Source organism: Natrix helvetica (assembly GCF_964273705.1).
Source record: "Natrix helvetica genome assembly, chromosome: 2".
In the NCBI taxonomy this organism is placed as follows: domain Eukaryota; kingdom Metazoa; phylum Chordata; class Lepidosauria; order Squamata; family Natricidae; genus Natrix; species Natrix helvetica.
Window position 1 is genome coordinate 212,763,759 of NC_138552.1, and position 27,576 is coordinate 212,791,334.

A 27,576-nucleotide genomic window follows, 5' to 3' on the forward strand; every position below is an offset into this window, starting at 1 on the left:
CGTACCTACCTATGTATATGAGTGGGCATGGTATTGCTTATAGGAAATTCTTTGGTTAATGCTACACATTTTATTTCTGCCTTTTAAACAGAAAAGTTTAACTCTGAAGCCACTAGAGTTCAATTCTGGAATTGAAATTACTAGTATTTCAAAGAGTTTTGTAGATTAACTCGCTGCTAACGGTTTCAGATTTTGCACATCTTAGTTTACTTTATTACCTATAAAATCTCAGAACAAATCTGATAATTTTTAAAGTGCCAGTGGATTTTTTATTTTTTACCCTAATAAGCTAATATCTCCTGTCTAGAAAATGTTTAAACATTTAAAAAATACTGTATTTTCATGACAAAAATCTACAATTCAAGGCACAAAGCACTTTGCTCAATGTGATCTCTTCAGATATTTTGGATCAATTTTATCATAATTATTCATTTAGTTGACTCAGCTAACAGGAGTTCTAAAACGTGCAGTGGAGTTTAGGCAAGATTGCCATAGAGGAAAGTGAGCTGTTTTTTTTTAAAGGATGGGGGGGGGGTTTAAAACAAATAATCCCCCACTTACAACTCACTGTGTAACAAAATCAACTAACTGCTTCTGAAAATTAAGAACTTAAGAGTGTATGAATTGAAGATATCAGATGCATCAGAAAAATAGGTCATTGCTAGAAAGAGAATAACATAAGATGTTGGGTTTGTTACAGGAAGGCACTTCTAATATTTTTATGATAGATCCCAAAAACAACTGAGGAAGTGACTTCATATTCATAACTGCATGAACTGTAGATTCCTTCTTGCTCGTACTTTAGATGAGCTTTGAATATTGGACATAAGATTTATGCATGACAGGTTTGAGGTAATAAGGTATCTAAGCCAACAACTGATTTTATAAGAAAGGGAAAGAATTTGATCAAAACTGGTATTAAATATTTGCATGACCTTTAGAAAAAGAAATGTAAATGGAAGGTTATATTAAAAGATGTTAATTTAGTCTCTTGATCTGAAAATGAAATTAATACGAAAGAAAATTTTGTTTCACACAAAACTGACACCCAAGAGAATGTTTAATAAGGGTTTGCTACAATTGCCGACTATTGGAGATGTGTTTCAGGAACTGGAATATTACATCATGTGTCTTTTCCTATTATTGCCACACTATGGGCTCTCAACATAACTTTAAACCAATAGCTGTATGTGGGGGTTATGTGTATTCCACCTTCAATACATTTGGAATAATATATCAACAATTATGGACTTTTCCCACATGACAGATAGCAAAAGAAAAATGATACTATATCAGAAAGATTAAATATATACTTGATTTGCTGCAAGTGTTTATTGATATATGCTGAATGTCAATATATGAGTTAGTCTTTTTTCTGACAAAAAGATAAGAAAAAGTCTTAAGCAACTTTTGAGTTGATTAAACATATATATAAAGCTTCTCTTCTTCTTCTTCTTTAACTTTGCTTTAATTGTTACAATGTATATTATTGCATTATATCATTAACACAAATCATGTGTGTAAGGATAATTTTATATGTGAGTATGCCTTTATTTGTGGGGCAGGGGTGGGTTGTAGCCAGCATTACGGCTAGTTCGCTTGTGCACATGCACGGCACTGGATGTGTGCTGCGCGCGCATGCACAGTTCAATGGAAATTGTTCTGTGTATGCACAGAACTTCCAAAAAAGATGGCGGCAGTGACAGCAGTGACCGGGGAACCAGTTCAAAGGCATGTTAGGCCTGGGTCACTGCTGGTTCTGCGACACAGGCTGGCATACCACTATCAGTTCAGCCGAATTGGTACAAAGTAGTAGGAACACACTTCTGTTGTTGGGATAATGTTCTTGAAAACCAGTGTGGAAATGGAAACCACAGTTATTGAAGCTCCTAATGTCATTAACCTAAAGTTCATGACTCCTAATGGGAACATGTGAACTATTATCGGAACATAAAAGATTTGTTAACACATTTGTTGACAACAGAAACATAATTTTGTTAGTGTAGCTTGTGTTGATGCTGCACAATAAACTCTCAGATTCCCCCCCCCCCTATTGTTTGTGATTGAATATAGCCATGTTGTGACTGCATCCAGTGAAAATTATACTTTTAAAGAAACATATAATTGAATCTACAGAAACAGAAAGCCCAGATAACAAGGATTGAGTGTATGTGTATATTCACACACGTTTTCCTTCTTTCATATAATAAAATACTAAACACTGATAATAATCACACCTGTCTTTTTAAAATATGTTGAGAAGTATTCATATGCAAGCAAAATTATTTCCTTTTTTCATTAAACTCATGTATTCTCTTGCAGTTTGCTAACTTGAAAAGTGGTGATTGATACAATCCCTTTCTTTTAATATAAAAATATTGATGTATAATTGATGACTGCAAAGGCATCAAGGAAGGCTTCTTAGTAGTAGTTTCAGGGGGAAAAAAGTATTTCCTTAACATAAAATAATCATTCTTTGTCCAAAGTGTAATAGAATCCCAAAGTATACTAAAATTTGTCTCTTTTTTTAGACCTGGCCACAACTTCCCCCACAAATGTTGGCAGCGTGTTGAAAATGGCAAGAACTGATTATTACATATCTTATTTATTCTATATCTAAGTCAGCATTAATGGCTCCAATGAAAAGAAAATGCTTTGAATTAATTTTTCATCCCTTCCAATTAATGTTGATCCTTTGCTAGTGTCTTTATGAACTAGTTAACAGGTATTTACTGACTGGCCAATCGCATCATAGAAATACTGCAGATTTTTTAATGAGCCAGCGGTCCAACCATTCATTCAAGATGACTGCTTAATTAAAGAAAATGAAAGCATTCCATCCTTTATTTATACCGGTAGCTGAGGTGGTATTTGCTCACCCATCCAAATAATCAGAATCAGGTGTTCCAATCACTTCCATGGCCATAGGTGTATAAAATCAAGTACCTAGGCATGCAGACTGTTTTTACAAACATTTGTGAAAGAATGGATCACTCTCAGGAGCTCAGTAAATTCCAGCATGGAACTGTGATAGAATGCCACCTGTGCAACAAATCCAGTCATGAAATTTCCTCATTCCTAAATATTCCACAATCAACTGTCAGCTGTATTATAAGAACATGGAAGTGTTTGGGAACGACAGCAACTCAGCCACGAAGTGGTAGGCCACGTAAACTGACAGAGCGGAGTCAGCGGATGCTGAGGCGCATAATGCAAAGAGGTCACCAACTTTCTGCAGAATCAATCGCTACAGACGTCCAAATGTCATGTGGCCTTCAGATTAGCTCAAGAACAGTGTGCAGAGAGCTTCATGGAATGGGTTTCCATGGCCGAGCAGCTGTATCCAAGCCATACATCACCAAGTGCAATGCAAAACGTCAGATGCAGTGGTATAAAGCACGCCACCACTGGACTCTTGAGCAGTGGAGACGTGTTCTCTGGAGTGACGAATCGTGCTTCTCCATCTGGCAATCTGATGGACGAGTCTGGGTTTGGCGGTTTCCAGGAGAACGGTACTTGTCTGACTGCATTGTGCCTAGTGTAAAGTTTGGTGGAGGGGGGATTATGGTGTGGGGTTGTTTTTCAGGAGCTGGGCTTGGCCCCTTAGTTCCAGTGAAAGGAACTCTGAATGCTTCAGCATACCAAGACATTTTGGATAATTCCATGCTCCCAACTTTGTGGACACAGTTTGGAGCTGGCCCCTTCCTCTTCCAACATGACTGTGCACCAGTGCACAAAGCAAGGTCCATAAAGACATGGATGACAGAGTCTGGAATGGATGAACCTGACTGGCCTGCACAGAGTCCTGACCTCAACCTGATAGAACACCTTTGGAATGAATTAGAGCGGAGACTGAGAGCCAGGCCTTCTCGTCCAACATCAGTGTGTGACCTCACAAATGCGCTTCTGGAAGAATGGTCAAAAATTCCCATAAACACACTCCTGAACCTCGTGGACAGCCTTCCCAGAAGAGTTGAAGCTGTTATAGCTGCAAAGGCTGGACCGACGTCATATTGAATCCTATGGATTAGGAATGGGACGTCACTTACAGTAAGTTCATATGCGAGTAAAGGCAGGTGAGTGAATACTTTGGGCAATATAGTGTATGTGCAGGACAAAGAAAAGGAGGGAGAGGGAGTTACGTAAAAACATAATCAGCTTCGGTCATGCTAAACCTTAATGATGTATGATACAAATCACATTATAACATTCTCATGACAAAATAATTAAAAGGCAAAAGGGGGAGAACAGACTAACCAACACAAGACACTTTTAACATACTTTAAAAAAAACATGGTCCACGAAGAGGGCCAAGTTAGCCATACTGCTACTGCACTTCATTATGAGGATTTTTCATGAACTGGAGTATGAGTGTTAAAAAAAACAAAACCTGAAGCAAAGTGTCTGCAAATAGCTGGGTACCTTCCAATAACAATCTACAAATAAAAAGTGCCCTGTCCAGTGACAAATGACCAGTTGCAGTCTATTAGGGTAAACAGAAGAGAGAAAAAGACATAGATGTGTGTGTGTGTGTGTGTGTGTGTGTGCGCGCGCGCACTGTTGGTAATTCCTGGCTTTCTGCCCCTTACAGCCTTAAGTGTGTGTGCTCTAAAAGCACACACACTTAACAAAGAGCCATGGTATTACATTTTGCCTGCTAGCCACTGAGCTCAAGTCACATGAATAAAACATCATGGCAGCATTTAAAACTCTTTTACAGCAGCTACATCAAGTGTATCTTTTAATACAGATATTCCCCCCAACATCTTAAGAGGTCTCAAGCCATTTTAAAAACAAACACCAACAGCAAATGGGCTAGAAGATGTAGAATGGGATGTCAAACTCAAGGTCTTATGTCTCTTTCTCTCAGGGGCGAAATCCAACCTGCGGGGTGCTTAGATCTGGCTCACGGGGACACTGTAGAAACAGAGAAGGACTGCCCCGCAGTGCCTCTGCCAGCGAAAACAGAGCTCAGAAGGACTGTGTGCGGCCCTCCCAAATCTCCAATTTCGCTGTCAGAGGCCGTTGGAAGAGGCGATTGCAGCTGGAAGCAGAGGCGATTGCAGCTGGAAGCAGAGCTCAGGAGCCTGGTTCCATCACGAATGATGTTGAGCTGGCCATGCCCTAGCCACACCCACACCAGCCCCCCAAGGTCAAACACAACTCTGATATGGTGCTCAATAAAATCTAGTTTGACACTTCTGATGTAGACGGTCCAGTGTATTTTGGACGGTACAGAGGTTGATGGTTAAAGGTAGCATGCACAGAACTTCAGAATCAGATACAAATTTAGTCTTTCTACGTTAACCAGATGCTGCTACTAAAACAATCTAGTCTGGATGGGGGACAACAGACAACAGACTCAAACTCAACCCCTCCAAGACCGAGTGGCTGTGGCTACCGGCACCTCGGTTCAGCCAGCTGACACCATCGCTGGCCATAGGGGGCGAACAACTGTCCCCTGTGGAACGGGCGCGCAATTTGGGCGTCCTCCTTGATGTCCGGCTGTCAATAGAGGACCATGTGGCAGCCGTGGCAAGGGGGCGTTCCACCAGGTCCGCCTGGTGCGCCAATTGCGCCCCCTACTGGACCCGAGTGCCCTGCGCACGGTCACTCATGCGCTGGTGACGTCTCGCCTGGACTACTGCAATGCCCTCTACATGGGGCTTCCCTTGGGACGCATCCGGAGACTGCAGCTAGTTCAGAACGCAGCCGCGCGGGTCATCATGGGGAGTACACGATACTCCCACGTAACACCCCTCCTGCGCGAGCTGCACTGGCTGCCTGTGGCCTTTCGGGTGCGTTTCAAGGTATTGATTACCATCTTTAAAGCGCTCCATGGCATAGGACCTAGTTATCTGCAGGATCGCATCCTACCACACACGTCCCTACGACCAATCCGCTCACACAGGGAGGGACTCCTCCTGGTGCCGTCCACTAGGCAATGCCAGCGGGCGACACCTAGGAGTAGGTCCTTCTCTGTGATGGGCCCAACCCTCTGGAATGACCTCCCCCCCGACATCAGAACCACCACCGACCTCCGCTCCTTCCATCAAAAATTAAAGACTCACCTGTTTCAATCAGCTGGCCTGGCACTCTCTTAGTTTTGCCTCCCGGGGATATATTTTAATTGGGTTTGGGTATTTTAATTGGGGATGTTTTTTAGGGTTTCCATAGCATATTTATTTCTTGTACAGTCTTATCTCCTCCATCTAAATGTTTAGTATTTAATTGTTTTTATATTATTTATATTGTTATTCTTGTATTTTATCTGCATTTTATCTGACTGTACACCGCCCCGAGTCCCTTTTTGGGAGAGGGGGCGGTTTAGAAATCCAAAGAAATAAATAATAAATTTTATGTACTGGTAGACGCTTCTGTGGGTTAATTACCTACTTGACAGTTTTAAAAATGATTATGTTGTACGTTACTGAATAAATTCATTAGATTTCATGTTGCGAAATATATGCATCAGAATATAACCTAGATTTTAGAGTAAATGTGCAAGGATGCTAAAGAATACAACCAAATGGAGTAACTCCAAATCTATTATTTCTATGAAAAGATGTTCTGTTAGGTATTTCAAGAAATGTATTTTGATGAAAATGATATGACTTTTAAATCAAGCCATCTTATCTCAAAATGCCTCTACTAAAAATGCCTCTAATGCTCTAATGGAAAAGCAAGCTATTATAGATCATCCCTAGGTAATCCGAGTGTAGGACAAAGGAGATGGAAGTCTTATGGATCGTTTAAATGACATGCTTCTGCAAAAAAGAAAAGAAAAATATAAAACAATACTTCTAAATTCACCCTGGAACTTTTGCTACAAGGCACTAGAAATTGTTGCAATTTAAATTAAACTTTAATTATATTTATACGCATTTTCAAAATGTTCTGCATGCCCAATTTAGAATTGAAACAATTATATGACATATGAAATGATTAAGTGGTTTGACTTTAATAGTAACTACTATATTAAGCAGATGTCTAATAGCTCAATAAGTTTCCAACTAAAAGCAGCAATTAGTAAGCATTTGACCCAGACTCATTCAAATCAGTCGAACTGCAGGGAGCCCTGCATTACAACAAAGGAAAATGATGAAAAATAAATGTGGAGCTTTTCATTTCTATAGAAGATCTTCAACTGAAGAAGATTACGTGTGCAGTGATAGTCCTGGATAATCCACTGGAAAAGCACTGATTGGGCTATAATGAGAGCCATTGATAATCATAGATATGTACTAATTTTGAAAATTGCAAGTATTTCTTTTTCCAAGGAAGTCATAGTCAATGAGGAATATTGCTCATTAAGGTTTTTAAACTATTGGTGTTATTGCAAAGAGATTCTGGATTGCCATAAAATTGCCAAATGATAGAACATTCAATGCAAATCTCTTGATTACATAGATGTATTAGTATCTAAATCTCTGAAATTACTACATAGTAATTGATAGTATTTTTAATAAGCAATTACAGAGCAAAAGGAAGGTGCACATTAGTTATTTGCCAAGATTCCAAAATAAAAAGTTAGATATTATTATTCAAATCAACAGCTAAGTGTTCTTAAGAACTTTAAGTGCATTATTCCTTATAATAATTTAATAATAATAATAATTTAAATTTATTAGCCGCACCCTTTCCGAAAAGGACTCGGGGCGGCGTACAATGGAGTAAAAAACATATAACATTTACATAAATCCATGACATACATAAGTACAAAGACACACATGTTCGGAGGAGGTTAACAGATACAATACATAGACAGTTAAAAACCATTAAAATACCCTAATTACAAAACCCCATGTACAATCCAAATTCCAAATGTTAAAAAACAGACAGTCAGGAGGAGTACGGGGAAATTACAGTTGAGCCAGGCCAGATAGTTGGAAGAGGTGGGTTTTCAGTTGTACACGGAAGGAGCGGAGATCGGAAGTAATCCTGATGTCCCGGGGGAGGTCATTCCACAGGGCTGGGCCCATCACAGAGAAGGCTCTGCTCCTGGGTGTCGCCCCCCGACACTGTTTGGCGGTCGGCACCCGGAGAAGTCCCTCTCTGTGAGAGCGGATTGGTCGTAGGGATGTGTGGGGCAGGATGCGATCCTGCATGTAACTAGGCCCTGTGCCATGGAGCGCTTTAAAGATCATAATCAAGACCTTGAAACGCACTCGGAAGACCACAGGAAGCCAGTGCAGCTCGCGCAGGAGAGGTGTTACAGGGGAGAATCTAGTCCTCCCCATGATCACCCGCGCGGCCGCGTTCTGGACCAACTGTAGTCTCCGAGTGCATCTCAAAGGAAGCCCCATGTAGAGAGCATTGCAGTAGTCCAGGCGAGACGTCACCAGCGCATGGGTGACTGTGCGTAGGGCATCCCGGTCCAATAAGGGGCGCAATTGGCGCATCAGGCGAACCTGATGGAACGCCCCCCTTGCCACGGCTGTTACATGGTCATCCATGGACAGCCGGGCATCCAGGAGGACGCCCAAATTGCGCACCTGTTCCATAGGGGCTAGTTGCACGCCCCCAATGGCCAGAGATGGAAACACCTGGTTGAACCGGGGCGCCGGAAGCCACAGCCACTCCGTCTTGGAAGGGTTGAGTTTCAGTCGGTTGCCATCCATCCAGATCCGTACGGCCTCCAAACACCGGGACATCACTTCGATGGCCTCATTGGGGTGGTTTGGGGTGGAGATGTATAGCTGAGTGTCATCAGCATACAGATGGTATCCCACCCCAAAACCACGGATGATCTCGCCCAGCGGTTTCATGTATGTGTTGAACAGGAGAGGCGAGAGTACCGAACCCTGTGGCACTCCACATGTGAGAGGCCTCCGGGTCGATCTCTGCTCCCCTGCCAACACACGTTGCGTCCGGTCAGTGAGGTAGGAGCCAAACCACCGTAACACGGTGCCCCTGACTCCCAGCCCCTCCAGCCGGTGCAACAGGATACCATGGTCGATGGTATCGAAAGCCGCCGAGAGGTCTAATAGGACCAGGATAGAGGAACAACCCCTATCTCTGGCCCGCCAGAGATCATCCACCAATGCGACCAAGGCCGTCTCCGTGCTGTGCCCGGGTCGGAAGCCGGACTGGCGCGGGTCTAGATAATCATTTTCCTCCAGGTGGCGTGGGAACTGCTGTGCCACCACACTCTCTACAACCTTCGCTAAAAAAGGAAGGTTGGAGACTGGACGATAATTGACTAGGTCCGTCGGGTCCAGGGAAGACTTCTTGAGCAGGGGTCTCACCACCGCCTCTTTCAAGGCGGCTGGTAGAGACCCCTCACCCAACGAAGTGTTCACTAGGACCAGGAGCCAGTCACGTGTAACCTCCCAGGATGCCAGTACAAGCCAGGAGGGACACGGGTCCAATAAACATGTGGTGGGTCGCAGACGTCCACGCAACCTGTCCAAATCCTCGATGGCAACCGAATCAAACTCCTCCCAAAGCGGACCCTCAAGACTCGCCACGGGCGTCTCTACTGAACCACTGAAGGAGGTCCATCCCATCCGGATTTGAGCGACTTTGTCATGTAGATATTTCCCAAACTCCTCTGCTCTACCCTGTAAAGGGGCTTCCCGCGGCCTCTCAAACAAGAGGGAACGAGTCACCCGAGACAAGGCGGCAGGGCGGTTATCTGCAGACGCAATAAGGGCGGCGCAATGTTGACGTTTGGCCGCTCTTAATGCCACAAGGTACGTCCTCAAGTAGGCTCGTGCCTGTGCTCGGTCAAATTCGGAACGAGAGGATCTCCAACGACTCTCTAGGCGTCTCCTTTGGCGTTTCATCACCCTTAGCTCCTCGGTAAACCAGGGAGCCAGGGTGGTTCGTCGCCGCAGGAGAGGCCGCAAAGGCGCCACCCGGTCCAGGGCCCCGGTAGTCGCACTATTCCATGCGTCTACCAGGTCCTCCACTCGGGGGCGGGTCAAATCCACAGGAGGTGGCCCAAGCTCCGTCTGGAACCTATCTGGTTCCAACAGGCGCTTGGGGCGGAACCATCTAATACCTTCCGGTTCCGCCTCCTCGCGGTGTGGGGTAGCACCAGGGAAGTCCAGCCGGAGAAGATAGTGATCCGACCATGACAGGGGAGTAATGACTAAGTCCCCTATTCCCTGATCACTCATCCACCGGCCTGAGACAAAAACAAGGTCCAGCGTGTGGCCTCCCTCGTGAGTAGGGCCCTGAATTAACTGGGTCAGGTCCATGGCTGTCATGGACTTCAGATGATTCAAATCCAACAAAAAATTGTGGACACTTCAAAATATGTTTAAAAAGTTTGACTCTTGATCCAATTATTTTGGAAGTGTAGCATAGTATACAAATACATCATGCAAATGACAGGTCATATGAGCGTGTTCCAGTAAAGCCCCATTTTTAATAATAACAGTCATATGCTGGTAAATCTTTAACAACTGGTTGCGACAGTGTTACGGTTATCATCACCATTCAGCCAGCTACCAATTACCTCAGGGGTATCAAACTCACTTCGTCATGGCGGCGTCACATGACGTATCAGGACTTTTTTCCCCTTTGCTAAACTGGGCATGGGCGTGCCCAGCATGTGATGTATCCGGCCCGCAGGCCGTAGGTTTGACAGCCATGAACTAGCTGATCAGGCCATTAAGACTCTGCTTTGCTCTCACCTGTCTCACAAAATTCCACAAAATTTAACAATTAGTTCTTGCAAGCCAATATGGGCTGGTCCCAGCATACCACTGGATAATAATCACAAATCTACTGTTACAAAGATCTGTATAATTGAAACACAAGCCTGTACTTTTCTGCTATATACCACACTCGGCACCTATCCCTCTATATCAAGAATTATGGATATATGAAGCATGTGGTATAGCAGAAAATACTATTTTGCAATAGTGTAAAGGCTGTATGAATCCGTTTTTAGATCTCATATATATGTTTGGTTTCTGTTTATCAACTAGCTGTCGACTGATGAAATGTAAAGACTAATCGGTATTTTTCCAGTGATTAACAATGTGGTGAAAAATTAGGCTAAGTAGTTTTCTACATGATACATAAATTCCCATATTTCCTTTCTTCACTTTTTCTATTTTGATGATTTAAAAAAAAACTTCAATGCTCTTTTTCTTTCTTTTCATATATTAAAGTAAAATTTAAAAATAAAGCCAGTTTTTATTCATTTATTATTATCTCATCTTATCTTAAACTTCTTCTCAAACTAAGCAAGATCAACACAGTTTTGGAAAGCCACTTTCTGGAAATATCAATCTTTAGAACTCAAGCCACAAGCTTATGCAGCACAATAAAAGTAAAAAAAAAATCCTAGCAGTTTTAAAATTAGGGTAAGTTATCGGAAAAGCTGTATTCTTCATAATCATGGCTTGATATTACCGTACTTTGGCATGCTTCTCACACAGAAGCAGAACTAGCATAAAATAAGTGAAGAATTATACATACACACACAAACACACACATACAGAGATATTATATGAATCATTTTGAGAATGCCACCATTTATTAAGTAATGTGAAAATAGTGCAGAGTATGCACAAGACTCCCATAGAAACATGTCTTCTCCAGTGGATTTGCTACAAGCAGGTAACTGACTCTTGTTTTGCACTAAACAATTTCAAGGAATTGGAAATGACCTTGCGGAAGGTACGAAGAAACCATTAAGAAGTGACTTGCAGAAAAGATTAAAGTCTAGAGATTGAAGTAGGTAGGAGAAAGCAGCGTGAGATAACAGAACCTTGATTTTGTTTAGTGCAAAATGAGGCAGAGAGGAACTTGGACAGATTTTCAAGTTTTGGTTAATATACCCAACAATAATAAAATAGCATTCCTGAAATCCCTGTGGTGTCTGTTTCTTGACCTGCCCTACCCTAGAGGGCTGACAAGGATTCAGAAATTAGGAAGCAGAGGTTTAAGAGCATCCTTCCTAAAGCAAAGGAAATCTCCCTTGTGGTCTGTTGGGATTTTATTGGCTACATTTTAAAAAAGTGGTCACAATAAATTCTTTCAATGCACCCTCTTCTTTCCCATAAAATAATTTCATGTACAGAGCGTGGCTAAAGGTGGTAAACTATGCTGTACTTTTCAGATTTTTTGGAAAAAATGGTCTTTCATTTTTGGAACTACAACAGCTTGAAAATCATTACTATGATTTATTAAGCAGCCAGACATGTTGGCCGCTACGTCTCTCCAAGTTCAATGGCAGCAGGTATCCAATTAACGGTTACAGGAGCAGCAAGAGGTAGAAAGATACATCTTTCTATCTCTCCATGGGCTTGAGGGATATGGAGTTGTCCATTATGGGACAACTGTCTAAAGCAGGGTGGGAACAATGGCCCCTTTATGACTTGTGGACTTCAACTCCCAGAATTCCTGAGCCATGGTGGCTCAGGAATTCTGGGAGTTAAAATCCACAAGTCATAAAGGGGCCATCGTTTCCCACCTCTGGTCTAAAGAGACACTTGGTTTGATTGTGCAGGATAGTGTTTCTCCCTGCAAAGTTAAAAATGGAGGATTCTTAGACAATCAGCAACAGGTGCAACTGTGACTCTATTTTGTGCCACATTTGTCATTTCAGGTCTTTGAGCTTATTGAATCATCATTGAAGGCTTCCTGTAAATTCTCATTAGGATAGATCCTGGACAATATTTATAATAATGCCTGTTAATAGTAGGGCTTGCCAATTATATACTGAAGAAACATGTGGTGGGATGGATCAGATAAGAAAGAAGAGCTAGCTATTTCCATTACTGAAATTTCGTAAAGTTTAGTAAAAAAAAATGGGCGAAGGAAACTGATTAAATACTGTTATCTGTTACTTTCTATGGTTTTTCTCAGATATGAAACTGCTACAGCTTTCCAGCTTCTAAGATTAATTTTTTGTCTCCTAAATAGTGAAACCATTTAAAAACCTGCAGTTGGAATAAAGTACAGACAAAATTAATTATGGCAGCCTTTGGTGGTATTTATGCTCATTAAAATTGAAGATGACAGTAAAGGGAAATATGCTATTTTCCTCCTTGCATTTAGTGCGATTACAGAAATAGGGAACTGAAGGTCATTCATCACAATTGCTGGATGCAAGCAACGGCAGTCTGTAATACAAAGCTAGGCAGCTCGGAAAGCCACTTCTGAAAATAAATCTCTTCTATAAAATTCATATAATTTACATTACCTTAATTAAATTGTCTCCAGTGCATAAATAATTTATGTTTGGTAGGTCTTGCTTTTCTTTTCCCACCGCCATCCCCTAAGTAAAATATTAGTTTGAAAGCTGGCAGTTTTTCAGAAAAGTTTGGGATTCAATTTCTTCCAATGTTACACACTGATTTTCATATCAGCCAGACCCCATTCAATAGAATACGGTTAATGTAGCACAACTAATCAATTGTACCCCTTTCTATCCTGAAGACTAAAGGCCTTATGGTAGTTATGAACTATAACCATTCTATATATATGAAATTTGCAAGATTAAAAACAAAAAGTCAACAAAGACATCTAGACAACTACTGTATTTTTTGGAGTATAAGACACACTGGAGTATAAGACGCACCATGGTTTTGAAGAGGCAAATTAAAAAAAAAGTTTTTGCACTCGGCAAACCTCCCCAAAATGGCCCGTTTTTTACGAAAACGGGCCCATTTTTTTTTAAAGGGTATGAATAGCCTTTAGGAGGCTTGTAGATTGCTCCTGGGGGGTGGGGGTGGGGGCAAAAACAAGCAAAAAGCAGCCCATTTTTTTGCAAAAAAAAGAGGCATGGATAGCCTTTAGGAGGCTTATAGAGTAATCCTGGGGGCTGCGGGGGAGCAAAATTGAGCAAAAAAAAAAAGGGGGGGGGCATTTTTTGTTCATTTCTGTGTGTCTTATACTCCGAAAAATATGGTATATAGCTGCAATGGACTTGTCACAAAATTAAACGTGAACATTTGGGTGGATTGAGATGGATGGATGAGCTGTAGCCTTCATATGTTTTTGAATTTCAACTCCTACATCCCCAACAAGCATTCTGTATTTTAGAAACATTGTTCATCCCAAAATAAACACTGAAACTATATGCCAGCCCTCCTGGATAAACCAGACAGGAAACACAATTCGATGGGCTAATTTGCATTATAAGGTTACCTTAATAGAATCATGCAAGTCTGAAGATGCAAACTTCCCACCACCATGTTTAACTGTTTGAACAATTAGGGTGAGTCATTTCTAAATTTCTTCCTCTGACTGTTAAATCACTGGAGGCTCCTGCCTCTCTTGTTTGATTGTTTTCTAGGCAGCATCTCTTCCCCTCTTTTCCCAAGATCATTCACACATTCCACTACACTATAAGAAACAAACAATAAACAAAAATTATCAAGAAAACCCTAAAGTTTTCAAATAAATAAAGGCATTGTTATTAGGCTCCTTTTTTAAATCAGGTGGATATTACATTTCAGTTTTCATACCATACCCATTTTACTAACTTTCCTTAATAGGAAAGTTAATGTATATTAATAATAATATAAATATATCAAATAAGTATAGTGTTAACTTGATTTTAGCAAAGAAATTAGTTGGAATATTTAGAGCAGGTTTCTCAACCTTGGCAGCTTGAGGATATGTGGTCTTCAACTCCCAGAATTCCCCAGACATCACTACTGGCTGGAGAACTCAGTAAGTTGAAAGTCCATACAGTTCAAAGTTGCCAAGTTTTGAACCAAAGTTTAAAACTCTGTTTTAAAAGTAAGTTTCAATCTAAAATTCTAATCCAATCTGCATATTAATCTGAGAAGTGCAATTTAGCTTGCTTTACTTAAAATAACAGACCAAGAACCATAAATCTCCTTGGTCACTATCATGATTTCCATACGTATATTTGCTTAAAAACAAACCTATGTAATATAGTAACTACTAAAAAACCAGTTTTCTTACCAGAGAGAATGAGAAGCTTCTAATGTCTAAGTGAATTCATAATATGAATCAATCTCAACATATTGCTTACCAAGCAATTGTTTCAGGAAGAATTTTGATAGAAGAACAAGACAATTAGGAACCCTTCCTTTAATTGTGGATCCAGTTATTCTTCCAAAGGGAAGTGCTTATTTTGGAATTTAAAAGGATGTCACACAACATGTTAATAGGTTGTACTGCAATCTAGATGTTGTAAAATAATTTGCCTGTTTAATAAATTGAGCAAATTATCTTACATTATTAGTATTATGGTTTATTCCTTCAAACCACGAAGGAATAACCCTCTTAAAAGTTTTCTTGGAGTCTTGTGAAGTATAGTTTCTGATTACAGAGTTTCAATACAGAAGCTAGAATTTTTTAGAGCCCACTTCTGATACAAACATTTTGGGTATCATCAGGTCAGTTATGATAGGGTGAAATCTAATTACTAAATTTATAAAAAATATCCTGCTATACAACTGATGAACAATGAGGGAGAAGAAATCAAAGCCCTCTGTTATATTAGGCATAGGAATGACTAGTGCATTCTTGTTATATAAAGCACTGGTGCTTGCTTCTTAGTCTTAATTGATTTAAGTACTTTGCAACTATTGTAACATAAATATGTAAAAGATGAGAATCTGGTTTCAATATAATTATTCTTTGCTGTACTGGCTCTTGACTTTGACTCAAAATGTGTATCTAACCTTCTAGTCTCAATGCAAAATTACTATAAGCACAAGTTTTTATAAGCTTCCTCTTGTATTTATCCATTCTTTCTTACTCATAAAAGAAAACACCGCTGACAACTATTCCATTTTGTGTAAGGTGAAAAATTTAATATTTAATTTTCAATTGTGTTTATTAAAGTGGGGATTTTCAAACTAGTAATCTTTATTTTCCACACTTTTACTCTCCATTAGGTTTCGTATCTTTATGTAAAAACCATTCATTCTCACTCCTAAACAAGCAAAACTTTCACACTCTATAAATAAAAAATCACAAAACAGAAGGAAAGCTGTTTGCCCATGTAGCTCCTGGATTTGATGAATTAAGGAAGTCTAATTAAACATTGTGGAATGAGATTTTCCCATTTTCTCCCAGCATTACAGTTACAGCACTGAACCACACTGATATTTAACAAAGACTTGTATTTATCACACTTGCCTTGGGGAAAGCCTGTTATGTGTTATCTGGACTAAGAGGATTCAGAATAAACTGGCATTTTTAATATGGTGGAAAATGTTTGGAAATCAATTTCTACAGAAAGCAGAACAGTTGTCTAATTTCCATAAATATGGATTGCAGATCATCTTATGTAAATTAGAAAGCCAAGTGTCATCTAGGTAAGTATGTTAAGTATGTACAGGATTACAGCATAAGGGGACTCTGAATATTAATCTGTTTAACATTAAACATAAGTATGTTTAGCGTAATAGTTTCTTCATTGTGAACATTTTAGTCTGAGATCATTTTACTGAGTTTAAACAGCTTGATGCAAATTGTATCTACATTTTTCTCTTCACATTCTGAATACAGTTTAAATAATTAACTGACCATCAGTGCTGCTGGCAGGTTACCTTGCAATTTTTAGATTCCTTTGTAAGAATTCACTTAATTTCTAGCTTTCCTTAATATGTTGCCAGGCCTAACAATTATAAATTGATGGATACAAATGTGTTTTCATTCAAATTCATGCATTTCATTAATATAGCCACAAAATAAATAATGTTGTAAAATTTGTCTCATTTCCTAAAGTTTCCTTCAAAAGCAAAAGAGTTCAGCAGCGTACGCATATTAATAATCAAATTTCCTGAGATCTATGAATGTCTAAATGAGAGATGGTTACTGTCACGACTTTTGACAGCAACGAAGTTGTTAAATTTAAATTTCATGGAGATAACTATCTATAACTATAACTATAATGCAATGGGGCTCCTATTGATGCTTAAAACAACTCCTTTTAATTAAGAAGTACACAACCATGATTCCCTGTAGGAGAATGCTCCAAACTAGCGGTAACTTGTGTATAGCAGTGGTGGGATTCAAAAAATTTACTACTGGTTCTGTGGGCATGGCTTGGTGGGTGTGGCTTGGTAGACGTGGCAGGGGAAAGTGTTCTGCAGAGAGAACGAGGCAGACAGGAACTGAGGCAAGGCAGGTTGAAGTTAACACAACCTTTATTAACAAGATAACACAGCAAAATGTAAGACAAACCTCGACCCGGCAAACAGCAACATTTGACAGCTGACAGCCCTTTTTATACTAGAGCTGTCAGACGCTGAACCAATAGAATGGCTGCATTCTCCCGCCAGCTGGCTGCTCGCGTCTCAACCAATCAGGGGCCGGCAATGATAGTCAATGGCATCATAGCCTCGAGGACTTAACACCAAGATACTGTAAAATCTCCATTCTCCCCCCCCCCCATTCCAGAGGAAGGTTACTGCAAAAATCCACATTTCCTCCTGATCAGCTGGGACTCGGAGGCAGAGAATAGATGGGGGTGGGGCCAGTCAGAGGTGGTATTTACCAGTACTCCCAACTCCTCAAAATTTCCACTACTAGTTCTCCAGAACTGGTCAGAAACTGCTGAATTCCTCTGATGTGTATGTTGCATAAAGACATATATAAAGTTGACCTCTTAAGTCTCATTGAATTTATACAAAAGTAATAGTAATTTATTATATAGGTCACTCATCGAATTTCTTTCTCTTCCTGAGGACTTGCACATAAAACTGTTTGATAAACAGGAATATAAAACTGTTGCCAATCAGCAACAAACCCAAGAATGGAAATGATACTGATATGAAACAAAAGAAATATTGGTAGGCACTAAATGAAACTACTGCTCCAATGTAATTGAAACACAGCTTTCAAGAAGCAAAATCATTGCATTCATACTTTAAAGTACCAATATAATTTGAACTGATTTAGTTACTTCAAACATTAATAGAATCTGGCCTTTTAGAGCAATAAAAAAGAGCAATATTGATCCAAATCACTATTAACATAAAAATAGTATCAAATAAGCCAGGGTTACGTCTTAAAAGCAACATTTAAAAAGATGATCGGAAATGCCACTTTAAATGAACAAGCCAGTGGTTTCGATTCACTTTCATAAATTTGCAATTTTAGTACTGAATTTAGTACTTCCTTTTATAAATAGCGGTGAAGCATCCAAAGTGATACAATGCTGTGAGGTTTTCCTTCCTTCCTGTTTCTCACAAACCTACAGATGTTTTTAAAAACCTCATTATGGACAATGATTTTGCTCATCCATTCACCTTTTTGAAGTTTAAAGGAAAACAAAATCAAAACACCTAATATTATCAACAGACACTATTACTTTCCAATATTGGTTTGGGGGAGTTGCAGGACCCCCCAAAAAGTGATAGCTGTAGATTAGACAGAGAATAAAAGTCACTCCAGTTGTGCCAGCAAGTACTCTGATATTCATTTGTTTAATGTCGGTTTTAATTCAGCGGTCAAAATATATGAAAATCTAAAAGGATAATAAAAATGACAGAGGGCTGGGAAATCTCAAGCCTTATTTTCAAAGGTTTAAGCTGCATAGATACAGGAACACTTTCTCCTGGGACAGATTTTATAGATTTTTATACAATGCATTAAATTATTGCTCATATATTCATAATCAACTTGATTAGTTTTTCAGTATACGAATTTGGGGTGCAGATGAAAACACACACACACACACACACACACACACACAAAACTCACTCATGTCTTCATCTCCTGTCTCACTTCCAGACTGCCAAGCTCTCTGTCACACCTATCAGAAGACAAGTTATCTCTTTTGCTGTGTGCTTAATTTTCATTCCCACATTGACCTCTCTTTTATTGTTATTCATTTTCATACCTGACAATAAAAAGCATCCCTGTATATGGTAGTTCTGAATAGGATTATTTTTCAGATCGATGCTGAAATTGATTCGCAACCACACTATTTATCAACCTGCAGCTAAAGCACAGGCAGGCAGGAAATATTTTCTCTCTATCGAAACCGTTCTTATTCAATTGGTGGAAGGAACATTGTATGATATTAGACGACAATATATCAGATATGCTCTTGCAGTTATTCCTGAACCTAGTTAAAACTAGTTGAACCTGATTTCATTGCATCACATTTTATCAAATCATTTTTTTAGTACAATTCAAAATTGTGCTAATTTTGAAAGCCCTCTGCGGTATATGAAGTAATAAACATATAATTTCATTACATTTACAGTTTCCCTGCCTTCTCCAACTGGAGTGCTTATCTTTTTCAGATCCAAGAGCTAGGCTTAACTTTGACTGGAATGCAGATAACATTTGTCTTGTTTTTAACTCTAGTTTGTTTATATATTAAAAACAATAGCTAGCCCTTTGGGGAGAAAAACTTAAAGCCTATAGTTTATATATTAAAAGCAATAGCTAGTCCTTTGGGGCAGCAAACAATCTTTAACATAGATTGTTCTACTTTCTTCCCATTTATTCTGTCATTTTATCCTTCTTTTGTTTCTTGCTGTTTTTTCTGTTTTTATTGTTTTAAACATGAATCTACGGAGATGCTCAGTCATCCAGGACATGGTTGTCCCAAAGCTGTTTTTTTTCAAGAGGCAACTGGACTTTTTTGATACCTTGGATGACAGATTTGCGTCCCTTAGGAGGCACTGCTCAAGTGCCAGGCGGTCAGCTGGAGCCACTGGGGCTCTGGGTGGATCAAGACCCCCTGGCACAGGGCGACCTCCTCCTGGGGAATCCTTCATTGGGGAGATATGGACAACTGGACCAGATCCACGAATCAGGGTTGCCTCGGCCAAAAAGGGGCTACAAGAATAATGTGAGCCCCCTCTAACACTATTTTCCTCAGAGTACCCTGGATGAGTGGGAGAGGGGGAAAGACATAAAGGAGGCCCGGTGGCCACGGGCTTCTGAGAGCATCCGTGCCCTCTGCGTTGCATTCGGGGAATCGGGAGAAGAACCTGGGTAGCTGGGCATTGGTTGGGCTGGCAAACAAGTCTAGCAGAGGATTGCCAAAGCGGAGACAAATCTTGCTGAAGAGTTCTGCCAGCAGCTGCCACTTGCCGTGCCCGACTCAGCCAGTCGGCCTGGTGATTGGCCACGCCCAAGATGTGTTCTGAAATTATCAAAGCCAGGTTCCTCTTTGCCCAGAGTCCAGGTTTCTGGGCTTCCAGCCACAGGTTCTTGGAATGTGCCCCCCCCAATGATTTATGTGGGTTTTTGCAGTGACATTGTCCATCAGGAGCATGGAGGAGCATGTGGCGATTGGTTATTGAGTCCCGGAAATAGAGAAGGGCCAGGCGAGCTGCCTTCAGTTCCAGCCAGTTGATGTTGTGGCGCAGGTCGGACCTTGACCATCAACCCTGCGCCATGCTGGTACCCATCACAGCTCCCCAGCCGAAGAGGCTCACGTCTGTTGTGATGGGTGTGCGATCCGGCTCCCAAAACTCGGCCCCACGGTTCAAGGCTGGGGACAACCACCATTTCAGGGAGCAACGGAGCCCCGGTGTCAGACGAATCGAACGTGAGGAATTGCTCATACGTTGCCGTTGGAAGGGGATGAGCACCCACTGAAATGTCCGAGAGTGGAGCCGGGCCCAAGGCACGATCCCTACGCACAACACCATCTTGCCCAGCAAGAGGGCCAAGGTCAGGATGGAAGCTGACCAACTTGCATGGACGTGTCGTGCGAAGGGTGTAGGCTAGTCAAGCGTTCTGGTGAGAGGTGAACTAGCCTTGATCTTGAGTCTATTACTATGTCCAGATGTAGAATCTTTGTCAAGGGTGAGAGATGACTCTTGGGAAAGTTGATGGAAACCCCAGGGACTGCAGAGCCCGAATGGTTATCTCCAGGTTTAGGACTGCCTGTGTTTGGGACTTGGCCAGGATGAGCACGTCGTCAAGGTAGCAATGGAGTCTCACTGGAAGGGAGCATAGGTGAGCCGCCAATGCCACCAGGACCTTTGTGAACGTGCGGGGGCAGAGGCCAGGCCGAATGGGAGAGCCCTGTACTGATAATGCCGACCCCGTGGGAGAAACGGAGGAATTTGCGATGGGCTGGCCGAATTGGAATGTGCAGATATTCCTCTGTCAGGTCTCTTGAGGCCATAAAGTCCTCCCACCGGATCCCCAAGAGAATGGACTTGAGGGAGGACATCTTGAAGCGCCTGTAGACTAGGTAAGAGTTCAGGCACTTCAGGTTCAGGATCGCCCTCCATCCCCCGGAGCTCTTCAGGACGACAATCAGGTTGGAGTACATACCCAAACTGCACTCCTCCAGAGGGACTGGCTCAACTACTCGAATGTCCAGCAGGTGTTGGATTGCCAGAAGCATTAAATGATGTTGTTCCGGGTCCCTGAACGGTGGGAAGGTCCTGAAGAGCCTCGGGGGAGGTGAGAGGAATTCCAGGCGGAGGCCATCCCTGACTGTTGTCCTGACCCAGGCATCCGATGTTATGTGATCCCACTGATCCGTGAAGGATGTTAGGCGACCGCCTATGGGTTGACTCGGGTTGGAGTCATTTCCCCCTGCTGAAGGAACGGCTGCCCCCTCCGCGAAAGGGCCATTTGAATTGCCCTTGATATCTACTCCTGTCTTGGTAGAAAGGTCGCTGACTCTGCCTCTCATACCTGTAGGGGGCAGAGCGTTGTTGACGATAGTCCTGGTCAGGGGGCCTGAAAGAAGAAGGTCTGCGGTACGAAGACGGACGGGAGTCCAGCTTCTTAGTGTTAGAAGGAAGGACCTTCTTCTTATCCTTGTTCTCCACAAGGATAGGATCAAGGGAAGCTCCAAAGAGATTGGGACTGGAGAAAGGGGCCGCTGCCAAGTTCCACTTGGACTTGTTGTCCATCTGCCAATTGCGGAGCCACAACAGGCGTCTCGAAGTTACCGATGTGGACAATGCCCTAGATGCAAATTTTATAGAATCCAGAATGGCCTCTGCAGACGTTTGAGTAGCAGAGATGATCTTGGTGAGGTCTTGGTGAAGACGCTCATCCTGCAATGGAATGCGGTCCTGTAATTGCCGCAGCCACATGACCGTTGTTCGACTGAAATAGGACGCTGTGGTGGCCGACTTAATGGCCCAGGCGGAAACGTTGAAATTTTTACGGAGGGTAAGCTCCGCACGCTTGTCCTCTGGCTTCAGTTTATCAGCAACATCGCCCAAAACTACGGTGGAGGTGTTAGCAAGAAGAGCGATAGGGGTGTCTACTGTGGGTAGCTGAAGGGCCTGGGAGAAAGCCTGCTCCATGTTGCAATAGCGCCTATCATTGCTCCCAGGGTTGGGTAAGGAAGAAGGTCGGGACCATTGGTTCCTGACCACTTCTAAGAAGGGGGGGACTGGGACCTCCTCCTTGTCTGTGTTGGGATTTATGAACATGGCCAGGTTGGGGTCCCTGTGTTGGGACACTGGGGGAATCCCCATGCCAATTTGAGTAGTCTTTTTGGCCTTGTGTAGCAGAGGCTTGAAGGCCGGAGGAGGGAAGAGACCTGGGAAGGCTGGGGTCTCAGGAGGAACTAAGTCTTCATCTTCTGAGAACCCCAAGTCCGGATGGACCACTTCCCCTATGATGGAACCTTTGCTGACTACGGAAGGGGAAGGAGGCCTAGGGTCTTGTCCCCTGGAGGAAGGAGATCTGCGACTGGAGACCCTGGGAGGTCTGGCTACTCTCTGGGATGTGAGGTACTTTTGGGACAAGCCCGATGAGATACCCCTCGCTATAGCGGCAGAGATGTGTCTCCTGATACTATCCGGCAACAGCTCTAGGTCCTCCAAGTCTTCCTCTGAAGGCCCCTGTGAAGAGGGCCCCCGAGGAGCAAGTTGGGCGGCTGGCAGATAGTCCTGGGATCCCCCTTCTCCTGGATCCTCTGCCTCCACTCTAAGTGATGTGGGTGAGATGGGGGCTGAAGGAGAAGCCACCCTTCTGCGAGGCCTTGCAGGTGAAATAGAAGGGGAGGAAGGGGATCGAGATCTTGAAGGGGAGTCAGGCCTCTTCATTCTCTTGTTCTCCCACTTTGTAGGAGAGGAAACTTTCCCCTCTTAATACTAAAGAGAATTAAGGCAGAGTCAATCTAAGTTTCTTTCCAACAATTTCTATAGACTTACTTTGTTTTTTTTTATAATGAAACAACTGATGTTTGTTAATTCTAAAACCAGCACATACTGATATATGTCTATAAATGAACTGAATTTCAAAGTACTCAAAATCCAAGGTTGATACCCTTAAATGCTATCTGAAGTTTTATGTTTACAAGACGGCATTACTGCAGAATGATTGGAGTAGAAAAAAGCCTTGAAGGGGATCATGATCAAATCAAGGACAAAGTACAAGAAACTAGCCTGAGGGTTTTCGTACAAGTCAGGAACAACCTGTAGCCCTATGCTGACATGGAAGCATGGTTATGAATGCTGAATTTTAGTTAATACATTTGGTTCTTAATTCCAGAATCACACCCAAGTTCCTGTGCAAATGAAAGCAATATTAAGGATAGTAATTCAGGTCTTGTGTATATCAGATAGGACTTTGGAACAGAGCTTTCGAAAAGATTTAAAAGTATTGGATGGATGGATGGATGGATGGATGGATGGATGGATGGATGGATGGATGGATGGATGGGCGGGTGGGCGGGCAGGCAGGCAGGCAGATACTGACTGACTGACTGACTGACTAACTGACTGACTGACTCTCCTGTTAGATATTTGCATAAACTGCTGTAGTCTCCACTCAGGTCCGCCACTAGGGCGGAAACAAGGGGTTGTTCTGATTGGACGGGAGGTCTGCCAGCTCCCCATAAAAGGGGAGCTGCACGACCCCATATTCAGCTGGATCACTACTACCTAACTAATAAAGAGCTGTTGTCACAATCGTCTGGAGTCTGTCCTCTCGTTGCCCGAATCCAACATCTCCTTTCACCTAAATAATTTTTCTCTTTCTCTTTTGGGAAAATACAGCCAAGTCCCAAAACTCCTGTCAATAATAAATCAGAGAATCAATCACAAATCCTGAACTTCTTTGGATCTCTGAAGCTGTAAAACAGCTTTAAAAAGCTATGCCATCACATGAACAATTTGGGCCTAAAGAAGCAATCAGGAAAAAAAAAACAGCTTGACATTCCATGAGATGGATTTGCATATTACCATGATGTGGAATTCTTTCAATCAAATGAATATGATTTCTCAAAGCGTATCTACATTCTACTCAGAGCTTCCTGTAGAGCAGACGTGATGATCAAATCCCTGATAGACAGTGTCTCCCCCCACCCAAAAAAAAATGTTTTATGTTGTATCAGGAACAAGCCAATAAAACTAACACAACATTTTTTTGAACTTGTATTCCCTCATAGTACAAACCTTTTTCAGAGCAAAATACAAAGGCATAGTTTGGATGAGTCTTCACTTTGCTGCGACCAAATAAAGAGCTATTTTGATATGATAATTCCAGAAGATCATTATATCTAAATGAGATGATTAAACAGAACAAAAATGCATTCTTTGCAAAATATGATCATGGGCCTTAGGGAAGAGAAGTAAGGTTTAATGCTTGATTTTAATTGATTGCTTATGACTAATAATAAAGTTTTCCAACTACAATGATGCAGGAGAATGTTAACTAAATTATACATAAAATATGTCTACTTGTAAAGTATAAAGTACTCCCACAGAAGGTGATGTAAATACTGCAATGATTGGCATCATTTGGACATCAATATGCTTATGGCATATGCTCCTACACAATATTCTATAATGCCATATTAGATGAGTCATACAACCTCTGAAAATGCAAAAGCTCTTACACGATGTTTAAATTAAGATGTACATGAAATAACCCTATTAATTACCAACTGATTATGAATGGCTATTATCCCAGGCTTTTCCAAGAGAAAGCAAGCTATCATTTGTATATAACACTTTATTTAAGAAGGGACGGTGCTGTGACTTAGTGGTTAAGATGCTGAGCTTGTCACCTGGAAAGCCAGCAGCTCAGGTTCAAGACCTAAGTGCCACACGACAGGGTGAGCTCCTGTTATTTGCCTCAGTTCCTGCCCATCTGTTGTTCGAAAGCATGCAAATGCAAGTAGATAAATAGATATCACTTTGATGGCAAAGTAACAATACTCTGTGAAGTCATGCTGGCCACAAGACTGCGGAAACGTCTTTGGACAGTGCTGGCTCTATGGCCTTGAAACGGAGATGAGCACCATCCCCTATAGTCAACAATGACTGTGGGAAGCCTCCCTACTAGAAGAATGAAATATTTTTAGGAATATTAAAGAAGCAAGATATTATATTTCCCCAAAGGAAGAAATGGAGAAACATGCTCTAAAGACAGAAAGCAGACTCAGTCTTTCTTAATAGACCCCTCCCCCAGGAGATATTTTGTGCCCATTAAGAACAACTGAGCCAGCCTATCTACAAAACAAAAGACTTTCAGCTCCAGAGTGATGGGAGTAACATGACCCTTCAGGACAGACTAGGATTAACCCACTACCATTTGGCCGAAGACACAGAGCTCACTACATTGCACAATCTCCTAAGAGTATTTCAGACATTGCATAACCCCACTAGCAGCATCTCTGAAACTTAGAGCAGTAGCAGTAGCACTTAGACTTATGTATTGCTTCATAGTGCTTTACAGCCCTCTCTAAGCAGTTTACAGAGTCAGCATATTGCCCCCAACAATCGGGGTCTTCATTTTACCCATCTCAGAAGGATAGAAGGCTGAGTCAACCTTGAGCCTGGTGAGATTCGATCTGCCAAACTGCTGGCAGCTGGTGATCAACAGAAGTAGCCTGCAATACTGCACTCTAACCACTGCACCATCGCAGCTCATTATAAAAATAAAGCCTAGACTATGGAGGTTGCTGTTCACATTTGGAAGCTCTTGTTATCCTGCCATTCTTCCACAGTTCCTATTGGTTACCCATCTCCTTACTGCATTAATGAAACACAAAAATCAGTTGCTCTGGAAATTCACCTAAGCCTTTTGTAAATGTTTGACAATGCTTTTAATCAACTTGGCTGACTTTACTCAATCTTCACAACTGGTGTGCCTGGGTCACTCTGTGAACCCCAACAATTGCCTGACAATGCTAACTTAATGCCACCTCCAAACAAAATGAGCTTTCTGAAACATTTGGGATCAGGCAACAAACTCTGACAAGAGTTCATTAGAAATGCATGGAATTTAAAGTCCTTATGAGCATTGCTTCTATTCACGAGCACTGTCACAGTGCACTCTAAAGCATACTGAGAATTACATATGAAGAGTTCTTTTCTGCCACTGTTGTACATTCAAAGTGATAGCGTGATTACTAGGCACAACGAAATTGAAAGCTATACCTTCGAATAAGCTCTTGAAAGAGGACTAGGGAAACACCTTTGTGATGGGGTTTCCAAAATGAGATGCCAATTTCTATTACAACTCTTGACTCAAACGCCTTTGAACATCATTATCCACGCAATCCGATGAGTGGGGAACAAACAAGTAAACATAACAAACAGCAATATAGCTGAGTTATGTCAGCTATCTTCCATTTAGCAAAAAAAAAATCATCTTCACTTTCTGAATGACAACATTAAAATCTAAAGCTAGAATGTACTTTGAGGGCAGTAGTTCTCTCGCTCAGCATTTTTAACTTCAGTTGTGGATTATGTTTCATAGATGATTTATATTTAACTCATATTGAGTTTTCTAACAACATATGATTGGAAAATTATAATCCTTTCTGGGTGATTTTGAATTTCAAATTTATCCTTCAAACTGGGGTGAACCAAAGGAATATTTGCTTGTGTGTATGTGTGTATAATACGGGATATTTGAATGTAGCTCTTATTAAAAATTTTAATAGGCAGTTTTCACTTTCGACAGCGGTACTTTATGGTTACATTATGGTTATGTTAACAATATATTCATTCAGCATTCATCCTGACAGTAATTCACACAAGAATTAACGCTGTTAACATATTCTCATACTAAACAATTCTATTAATTCCCTTCTGAATTATTTATACTTTCCTTTTCATTTTAGGAAGGGGGGAGGGGGAGGGAGAGGAGAGAGGGAGTGGGGAAGGAAGAAAAGATGGAAAGAAGGAAGGAAGGAAGGAAGGAAAGAAAGAAAGAAAGAAAGAAAGAAAGAAAGAAAGAAAGAAAGAAAGAAAGAAAGAAAGAAAGAAAGAAAGAAAGAAAGAAAGAAAGAAAGAAAGAAAGAAAGAAAGAAAGAAAGGGCAAAAATAGACTTCATGCCCAGTTTCAAAAAGCCTTTGGAGGGATTGACGGGAATATGCAATATTGTTCCTTAAAAATAAGAAATGAAATGGACCTAACACCATAAGTGTAATTAATGATGTCTGGAGTGCTGCTGATGCAAGACAAGAAATGAACACAAGTAAGAGCTGCTATTAAGCCTACCTTCATGCAACGGAGTGTAAATACTTATCCAGACTAAAGGGGGCGATGAAGAAGTTGCAGATTTTCTGGAAGACTAAATTGCTCAACATCATTCCCAGTTAGATGCTGGCGAAGTTGCTGGTCCCGTGGAGGCCCCTGGGGCAGGTTCTTACCCAGTTACCTGAGAATGGTTTGGCTCTGTTGCTCCTGAAAAAATCTACAGGATCCTAGGAAGTATTGCACAAGCAC

General features: G+C 41.5%; 1 protein-coding gene across 2 annotated transcripts in view; it reads right to left on the bottom strand.

The window, feature by feature from the left end:
- The window catches only part of PRKN (parkin RBR E3 ubiquitin protein ligase), a 792,757-nt gene that overhangs the window by 662,641 nt on the left and 102,540 nt on the right, over positions 1 to 27,576 (bottom strand). The window lies entirely within an intron of this gene.